Genomic DNA, 10,919 nt, shown 5'->3' with positions numbered 1-10,919 from the left:
AGTCGACCTCTGAGAGTTTCTATAGACTACGAGCATGCAGTTTATGCGACCGATGTTTTCCGGGGATGTGTTTTGGAGATTTTTGGTGTGGAGTTCCCGATAGATCTAGTGTCGATAGCGATGGGTGACGTCTGTGTCATTGTGGTCATGGACTGGTTGAGTCGATTTGGGGCTATGATCGACTATGAGTGACATATGGTGACTATACGAGACCCTAGTGGGTGAGTGCTTACCGTGAACAGCAAGGGTACCGGGTCCGGATCAGTTTTTTGCTCTACTACTAGAGCGAGATAGAGTATACAGCAGGGTTGTATGGGATTTTTGGCGTATGTGGTAGATACACAGGTTGCTACAGAGAGACCGGGTTCTATCTCCGAGGTTCCGATAGTGTGCGAGTTCCCAGACGTGTTTCCCGAGGAGTTGTCGGGAGTTCCTCCTGAGAGACAGGTGGAGTTTCGGATTGATTTAGTTCCAGGAGTGGCGCCTATCACCAAGGCACCTTATTGCCTTGCACCACCTGAGATGCAAGAGTTATCCTCTCAACTTCAGAAGCTATTGGGGAAGGGTTTTATCAGACCGAGTAGCTCACCGTGGGGAGCACCGATCGTTTTTGTCATGAAGAAGGATGGTTCACACCGGATGTGTATAGATTACCGAGAGTTAAACAAGCTGACGGTCAAGAACCGTTATCCACTTACGAGGATCGATGATTTATTCGATCAGTTTCACGGGGGCATCTTGGTTTTCCAATATTGATTTGAGATCTGGATATCACCAGATGAGAATATGCAAGGAGGATATTCAAAAGACGGCCTTTATAACTCGTTATGGGCTTTACGAGTTTGTGGTGATGCCTTTCGGGCTCACCAACGCACCGGTAGCGTTCAAGGATCTCATAAACCAAGTGTGTAGGCCTATGTTGGATCGGTCGGTGATCGTGTTCATCGATGACATCTTGGTGTATTCGAGGTCCAGAGAGCAACATAAGGAGCATCTGCGAGAGGATCTTGGGGTTTTAAGGTCAGAGAGGCTTTATGCCAAATTATCCAAGTGCGATTTCTGGTTATGAGAGGTCTAGTTCTTGGGACACCTCGTTAATCAGAATGGGATATTGGTCGATCCGGCCAAGATTGAGGCAGTCATGCGATGGGAGGTGCGGAGATACCCATCCGAGATCAGGAGTTTCTGGGATTGGTCGGCTACTATCGGAGATTTATCAAGGATTTCTCCAAGATTGCGGTTCCTCTCATCATATTGACCCAAAAGGGCGTTACTTTTGTTTGGGGGCCTGAGCAGCTGGCATTATTTGAGACTCTTTGCCAGAGGTTGTGTGAAGCTTCGGTGTTAGCCCTTCCGGAGGGAGTGGAGGACCTTGTAGTCTATTGTGATGTGTCTACTTCAAGGATGGGTGCAGTATTGATGCAGAGGGGTCACGTGATAGCATATGTGTTGAGGCAGTTGAAGCCTCACAAGAAGAGGTATCCCACCCATGATTTGGAGTTGGGGGCGGTGGTGTTCGCCCTCAAGATTTGGCGACACTATATTTATGGTGTCTGGGGTACCATATACACGGACCATAAGAGCCTGAAGTACCTGATGGATCAGCCCAACCTGAATATGAGGAAGATGAGATGGTTGGATGTAGTGAAGGACTACGCCTACGAGATCTTATATCACCTAAACAAGGCTAATGTGGTTGTCAATGCCTTGAGTCGCAGAGCCGAGAGTGTTCCGATCCGAGATGTGTGCATGAGGATGACGGTGATGACTCCAGTCTTAGATACCATCCAAGAGGCTCAGGTAGAGGCTATGAGACTGGAGAACTGTTGTATTTGTGTCTAAGTCCATAACTATTTTGGTATGTACTTGACCCGATTGTGCATGGTCCTTTTGGGTTGCCTTCACCAAAGCAACTTGATAGGATGATTTATGGAGAAAGAAGATTAATTATGATTTATTAAATATATTATATGAATAATATATTAAAAGAGAAATCATATTGTTTAATTAATAATAGTCAATAATTAATAAGAATTAATTTTGTCACTAAAAGACATTAATTAAATAAAGGGGACTAGAATTGTCAATTGTGTGATAGTTAAATATTGGGCTAATGGACTCCATATTAGAGGGGTAGACGAATTTTATGGGGAAACCCATTAGAAATCGTCGAAGGCCTCTAAGGAGGGAGTCCATGGGCTGCTTAAGGCCTAAGCAGTCAAATTAGGGTTTCCTTGTTTGATAACCCTAATAGCCTCACTATTCAAGGACCCCTAGAGCACCAAAAACGTGGATAAGAGTTTCCCTAGGGTTTCTAGACGTTTTTGGGTGCCTCTCATCTTCTCCTAAGTCATCCTCTTGCTCTTGGTTTGTGAGCCATTAGAGGTACTACACTTGTGGTACTTGCTTTCAAAGCTAAGGAGATTCAAGGAAGTAGTTGTTATTACTATATAACAACAAAAGGTATGTATTCTATTCTTCTATGTGGATTTCGAAAATAGTAGTATCATTCCAGGTTTCTTTTTGTGTTCATAAAGTTGTATAACTAATAGTGAAAACATTGATCCAACTCTAGGGTTGCATGCACACATAGGATTGCTTGTATAAATCCTATCAGTGGTATCAGAGCCATTGGTTTTGTATTCAATTAGTTTTCTATACAAAAGTATGAATTTGACATATTAGGGTTTATAGCCAATAAACCCTAAAGGCATGATTTTCGAAATTAGGGTTCATAAACCCTAAATTTCAAAATTTGGTTAGGGTTTCCCAAATCCTTTCCTTAGCCTCCAAGATTTCGAATTCTAAGGTTATCCAACTCTAGGATTTCGAAATTGCCTCCTTCCCCAAGATAAGATCCTAAATTTTAAGGATTTGGATAATGCCATATCTTGTAATTATCTTTTAAGTGTTTAAATTTGGTAATTAAAATTTTGAATTATCCCATCCCATAATTTCGAATTTTGGGGGAATTAAGGGATTAGGTTAAATTAATTGTTTAATTTAATAGATATCCTCCAAGATTTAATAATTCAAATTAATTGTTTAATTTTGGATAATTATTAAATCAAATTCTAATATTTAAGATTAAAATGTTTTAACTTTTCGAAAATTTTAAATACAATTAAAACCTAATTGTTTTAAAAAAGTTTCAAAACTTGCCCTCAAGTTTTGGAATTTAAATTTTGATTAAAATTTTAATTTTAAAATGTTAAATTCTAAAACCCTAGTTTTTGAAAAGTTCAAATTACACCCTTATGGTTTTATTAAGTTAATTAAAAGTATAATGAAAAGAGAGTTAATAAATCCATAATCATATGGTTTATATTTAATCAAATTAAAGGTGTAATTTATTAAATTAAACCACCTAATATTTTAAAAGTATAAAATACACCCTATACTATATATAACATTAAAAGTCTAATATTATATATGTATAACTTAAACTGATAGTCTTACCGTTAGTAGGCCTCATTCACGAAGTCAGTCTATAAAGGGGGTATAAGGTTATGGCCTATAAAATGGTCGTTTAATGGGTGTCCACTCTCACCAACCGCTTCCTTGATTGGTGGAGGGTCATTAGCCAAACGGGTTGGATAGGGAAAACCCTCTCCTCATTAAAAGTATAATGAATAATAAAGTAACTGAATGTTTTACAAAAAATCCCAATCTTAGTTACTTTAGGCAAAAGTGAATTGAGGCAATTCCATGAAATTACACTATGTACCCTTGCTAACACATTAGTGGAGCGTGTGTGGTTAACCGGCACACTAATTGAGTTCTAAGCAACGGTGGCAAAGGGTGACTCGATGTTTGTCATAGTTCGGTGGAGCATGTGTGGTTAACCGACACATCGAATAGGTGACTGTAACATTGGGGTCACCATGTATATTTACATGGTTATTCACACTTTGTTTTGTGATCCTCGGCATCCCAGTCACAAATCGAGGGGCATATCGAGATTTAAACATGCCATTGAAAAGTTCAATGGATCTCAAAAGATCTAGGAGTTTTCAATACATATAAAACTTAAACTTCTTTTCATTTTTCATGGTGGAAATTGTTAAATCGTCATTTACCTACCTTCAAATGTTCTACAATTTGGATTATGGCATCCCTCTTCCAAGTTGTAGGATATTGTGTTGGATCCTAGCCTTAATATCTCATTTGGGTGTTTTATTAAGGATTCAATCAACTAACTTGAATTTTCTCCCGTTTTGTAGATGTCAAAATCTAACAACTATGGTCTTCCTAAATCCATTGGAAAAATATTTCCAAATGAAGATGATATTCCACGTATCGATCAACAAACAAGAAATAATTCTTCACTTCCTCCACCTCCTCCTATTGTTCTCCCTGGCCCACAAGTTCGAAGACTTGAAAAGTTCAAGCTCACTCAAGCCCTTTTGGCAAGTAAACATGAAGAAGGAAAGTTAGTGTGTGCACACGTCCTAGGGATGAAGTCTCACATTGACATGTTAAGAATGTTGGGAGTCGTTTTCTGTGAGAAGCTGGCTGTTGACTGGGTTCCTCGATCACTTCCTGATTCATATAGTGAGTTCTTAAGAGAGTACTATATGATGGACCACGACGTGATCCTCATCAATCTCACCTATATGCTTATTGTTGCTGAATCAGAAATGATTTGGCGCACTGGAAAAGCAAAGTTAATCGGTAGATTTACCTTCCAAACTTCCATGGACATAGGCAACGACAACAAAAGGCATGCCATGCTCAAAGAGCTTGACCATAAGAGAAAGGCAAAGTCTGAGGTAGTTGCATGTGCTGTTCCAAAAGAGTCAATTTGCTTTCATTGCCAAGAGAAGGGGCATTAGAGAAGAAGCTGCCCCATATACCTGAGAGATCTAAGAGATGGGAGAGTCAAGACGTGTGACTCTGCTTCAGGTATTATCCATTATCTAACTTTGTTAAATTCCTATTCATTGATTCTTAATACATGATGTGATAAGATTACATTTTGTGTTTGTAGGATTGAAGAAAAGAAAGGAAGAAGCACGCTGAGTCTGATCATGAAGAAATGGGTTTCGATCGCATGATTCAATGATCAGATTTTTAGAGCTGCTACTTAGAGAGTTATGATAGACTGCTTAGGAATATGTAATAGCATAGTTCTCACTTGAATTGCGTTGTAAGGACAAGTTTTTCCACAATAAAATAAAATTTTGATTTTGTCTTATTTAGGTTTCCTTGCAATGTTATTATTGAAAATTGATGTTTGTTTCTATTATAAGAAATGTTGAAATGGATGTGATTCTTGGATTATGTTATTCGTGGAAATGTCAAAATTTACCAAATAAGGAAAATTTCTTGTTGCCCAAGTCTCAATTGGATAGAAACTTGGAATCGCACAACTAGTATTGTATGATGAATTAAACTTCATATTTAGAAAATTTGAGACTAATTCCTTGACAAAGAGTCAAGTAAAGGACTAGGAGATCGAGTTCACAATGTTGTGCACTAGTCAAGTCCACCAAAATAACAATAAGACTATTCGTCGTGATTTACTAAAAGGTCTAGTAAATATGGTTATGCTTACAAGATTAAGTATAATTCTGAATTATTGAAAAGTCTCAATAATACCAGAACGAATAAGAAGAATCAATTAAGGCAAAAAGATAAGAAGTCTCTCCAATCTAAGAAGAAGGGAGAGTGCTTCAGTATCATGTTTTATGATCGTCTTAATAAAACCATATCACAATCCATCCTTAAAGGACAACTTAGTGCACCAGTTTGGCTAAGAAGAGGAATCGGGAATTGTTGTAGTGGTTAAGTCATTAGGATAAATCATACTTCGTTCCAATATTGATTCTAAGAGTTGAGATTGTGACTTGAGTGACACGTCTTTCATAGGTTAATAACACTTATCGAATAAGAAATAAAGAAAGTCTTCTTATTTCTACACATTTGAAATCGGTAAGTTGTGATGTCTTGAAAAAGACAAAGACAAACTAGAACCAATTGAATGAAGTGTTAATCTTGATAAGATTTCACACTAACTCTTGAATACTTTGTTTTTTCAAGGAATGTTTCTTGACAAGAGAATCATATATGTCAAGAGGTCAGTGGGAGTCTAAATGATCTTGAAAAGTTTTCAAGAACTAATCAAGAATAAACCTAATAAATAATCACTAGCACACGACTTGAGGTTCGTAACCTATCGTGTTGACATATACTTGTTTCTGTGCCATTCCAGTTTAGTCAACTATGCATGTGAGTTCTACGAGTTCTCAATAGGGTGCATAGGAGAAAGGCACCTTGATCAATGGAAAGTACATTGAAAAGTAGGGGTGAGTTGCTCAATAACTTAGAAGCAGTGGTGGGACCCTTGATGGCAAGAAATCAAGAATAAACAGGTTCTGTCCATAAGAGTTTGGATTTGTCACAAACATTATCTTATGATTATGGTTATGACAAATTCACATGGACAGGAACACATACACCATAGAATCTAAGTGTCATAAGGTTTCTCTCCTTCATGAAAATGATTATGAGGAAACGCTTTCACTAAGAAAGATTTTGAAGATAGCAGTATGTAATTTACATTTCTCAAATTCGATTATGACTACGGCATCCCTCTTCATAATTTGAATTGTGAGATTTGGAGAATTAGTTTGAACATTCGAGACTTATTGCTATAAGTTCTAGATTTGTTTAGACACACATATGGGTTATCTAAGGAAAGGTGTATGAGTCTTATCGAAGCATCTAGTATTAGAAATATAAACTTAAGAAATTCAATAAGCATTGTTTTATAGAAGTTCAGCTGATTTCTGAATACATGTCAAAGCTAGTGGGAGCATAAATGTTATGCTGATATGGATATAATCATCATGTTAGTGGGAGCATGATAATTATGGTAATTTGCAAGTTAGCAATTTTATTTATAGAAAACAAAAGTTTCAATTTGCAAAGTTTCAATGTTGAAAAGTTGTTTTGCTATAATTAAGGGAGAGAATATTATACTTCGTTTCGAAATCTAAGAGCTTAGATCGAGAAATTTTAATCATATTTAGTCAAATATATGACATGCATTCTCAAAAAAATTTTGATTATGATTACAGCATCCCTTTTCATAGTTCGAGTTTTGAGAACATGGCAAATAAAAATATTATGGCAAAAGACTGGTAAAGTATCACGTCTTTATATAAGACATTATGCATTGTGTTCCATACGCTTCGGGTATAGGATCAATCGCATATGCTATAATAATTGACTGTTCTAAAATTTTCCAAATGTGTAGGGCATTAAGAGGGAAAAAGGACTAGAACCGAGATTGACTAAATTTGTTAAACAACTATCAAAGGACGATCTGAGATTCGCTAAGGATTTGTCGCTTGTGAGTAGTTGGAGGTATAGTAATGGATGGACCATATCGACATTATTGTAAATAGATAGGATTCTATTTAGAAAAGTTGTCATATGGCAAATATGGAAATGTTTTCACATGTGGGAGTTGGATATTAAGAATCTATGTCTAGATTAGAAACTTTTATGCAAGAAGGATATTCAAAGGAATGTACTTTGAATATGAGACTTCATATCTACGGAATTGTCTTGCAACAATCTCCAATATAGGACCTTGTAATTTCATTTGCAAAGTCTTTGTGATCTTGGTGCTATGACATTATGAAAGGATCGTTGCATAAACTTCTAGAATCTAACATATTCTATAAGTGGCAAGAATTTGGTATTCTTACACTTGTGGTAAGGATTGGGAGTAGTGAAATCAATATGATTAAAAATGTGTTCCATTGATATATTTCACAAAGTAAGGACCATAGGTAAACATAGTGTGCATACTAAGAGCATGGAACAACTGTAGTTATAATTCAAGTAATAAGTTGATTACCCGAAACAACAAATAATGAGTAACCGATATGGTGATAAATAAAAGGTGTTTTATTTATACTCAAAATTTTAGGGCCATATAGGATTAGTATTATTCTTGTGTTTCACTTTGGATGTTTTGACTTCCTGAATAGTTAAATTATTTTAGAATAATCAACTTATTCGAATGTTCCACAGTCACTCATACTTTGGGAGTAGGTATGAAAGAAGATTGTCATGAATTGGTGTGTAGATTGTTTAAAGTGTATTAAACATAGCAAAGGTTTGCGGCAACATTCATGAGTGCTTATGAATATGATTTGAGCATTGGATTAAACCTATGCTCACTTGGATCGCTTCATGGATTTTATCACGAGCGATTGGTGAGACGATAATATCTTATATTCTTGAAACGGAGATGTGTGAGTTGTATCTTACGAATCAGTTGCACATTGATAATATGTAAATGCACCAGTAACTTGGTGTCATAAAACATATTGTTGTGTGTAATTTCGTGAGTGAGTGCAAGCGAGCATTGAATCGAAGTTTATCCGTTCCTTTTACCCAATGGGGGATAAAAGCGATATTTGTGGGCCCCTTGATGATTTAGTGATGACACCTAAAGCGCTTGGCCAAGCCAGGACTAAATTGATGTGTTCAATTATAGTCTGTTGTCAGTCATCATAAGTCGAAAATCGGGAAGCAACACATAGACTGATAGAATGATTAAATCCATGTCTCGTGTCTATACAATATCTAGAATAGAGGAATATATGATCCCTTATCTAAAGGACACGCTTCTGATAAGATCAGAGTTGACAGCGGCTTTTGAAAGCTACGATTCCTAATCAGGATCTGAAGTCATACGCAGAATAGTTATTAAACTTATCTAAGTGGGAGACTGTTGGATTAGTGTCTAAGTCCATAACTATTTTGGTATGTATTTGACTCGATTGTGCATGGTCCTTTTGGGTTGCCTTCACCAAAGCAACTTGATAGCATGATTTAAGAAGAAAGAAGATTAATTATGATTTATTAAATATATCTTATGAATAATATATTAAAAGACAAATCATATTGTTTAATTAATAATAGTCAAGAATTAATTTTGTCGCTAAAAGACATTAATTAAATAAAGGGGACTAGAATTATCAATTGTGTGATAGTTAAATATTGGGCTAATGGACTCCATATTAGAGGGGTGGATGAATTTTATGGGGAAACCCATTAGAAATCATCCAAGGCCTCTAAGGAGGGAGTCCATGGGCTGCCTAGGGCCTAAGTAGTCAAATTAGGGTTTCCTTGTTTGATAACCCTAATAGCCTCACTATTTAAGGACCCCTAGAGCACCAAAAACGTGGATAAGAGTTTCCCTAGGGTTTCTAGACGTTTTTGGGTGCCTCTCCTCTTCTCCTAAGTCATCCTCTTGCTCTTGGTGTTTGTGAGCCATTAGAGGTACTACACTTGTGGTACTTGCTTTGAAAGCTAAGGAGATTCAAGGAACTAGTTGTTTTACTATGTAACAACAAAAGGTATGTATTCTATTCTTCTATATGGATTCCGAAAATAGTAGTAGCATGCTAGGTTTCTTTTTGTGTTCATAAAGTTGTATAACTAATAGTGAAAACATAGATCCAACTCTAGGGTTGTATGAACACATAGGATTGTTTATATAAATCCTATCAAGAACCGCAAGAGAGAGTGTGTGGTCGGTCAGGTTTCCGAGTTTTAGTCAGATAGTCGAGGCCTATGACTTTCCGAGGTCAGATTTGGCTGCCATATACAGGTAGAGCTCGGTGTATATTGATGGAGGAGGCACATAGATCAAGATTTTCGATCCACCCAGAGGCCACTAAGATGTATTTGGACCTGTAGAGAGACTATTGGTGGCCTTGTATGAAGAGGGACATGGCATGGGTTGTAGAGAGGTGCTTGACCTGTCGTCGGGTTTAGGCGTAGCACCAGCGTCCACATGGTCCTTTACAGACTTTATAGATTCCCAGTGGAAGTGGGAACAAATTTCTATGGATTTTATCACCAAGTTACCGACAACTGCATGTGGGGTGGACGCGATATGGGTGATTTTGGACCGGCTGACGAAGAGTGCTCATTTCCTCGCTATTAGTGAGAGCTCTTCTGCAAAGAGATTGGCCGAGATTTATGTGAGAAAGGTGGTAGCACGGCATGGAGTGTCGACCTCGATAGTGTCAGATTGAGACGTTTGCTTTACTTCCAGCTTCTGGAAGAAATTTCATGAGGAGTTGGGTACCCGTTTGCATTTCAGTACCACATACCACCTGCAAACAGACGGGCGGAGCGAATGGACGATTTAGACACTCGAGGACATGCTGAGTGCATATGTTATGGATTTTGGAGGAAGTTGGGACACTTATTTTCCCTTGGCTAAGTTTTCTTACAACAGCAGTCATCATTCGAGTATTTATATGCCTCCCTTTGAGCTTCTATATGGGAGGAGGTTTCGGACTCCCATTTGTTGGGGAAAGGTAGGGCAGTGAGTGATGGGTGGCACTAAGATAGTGCTAAGGACGACCGAGGAGACTCAGCAGGTCAGACAGTGGTTACTGATAGCCCAGAGTTGCCAAAAGAGTTACGCGGATCGACGACGATCCAAGCTAGAGTTCCAGGTTGGAGATTTTGTCCTCCTGAAGGTATCCCCTAGGAAAGGGGTGATCCGATTCAGGAAATGGATCAAGTTGGGGCCCCAATACATTGGTCCTTTTAGAGTGACGCCAGCGTAGGTAGGGTAGCCTACCAGTTAGAGCTACCGGCAGAGTTGAGCCAGATTCATAACACCTTCCACGTGTCTCAATTGAGGAACTGTGTAGCCAATGAGACGGCAGAGGAACCATTAGAGGACATTCAGGTGGATGCGAGCATGAATTATATTGAGAGGCCAATTGCAATTTTTGGATAGGAAAGTGAAGGTTCTGAGGAACAAGGAAGTGCCCCAGGTTCAGGTCCAGTGGCAACATCGGAAAGGGACCGAGTGCACTTGGGAGCCGGAGTCCGAGATGCGTGAGCAGTATCCAGAGTTATTTTCAGAGCCTGAC

The sequence above is a fragment of the Lactuca sativa genome, chromosome 6 (assembly GCF_002870075.4).
Source record: "Lactuca sativa cultivar Salinas chromosome 6, Lsat_Salinas_v11, whole genome shotgun sequence".
Taxonomy (NCBI): Eukaryota; Viridiplantae; Streptophyta; class Magnoliopsida; order Asterales; family Asteraceae; genus Lactuca; species Lactuca sativa.
The sequence above is the reverse complement of the archived record's forward strand: the minus strand, read 5'-3'. Positions refer to the sequence as shown.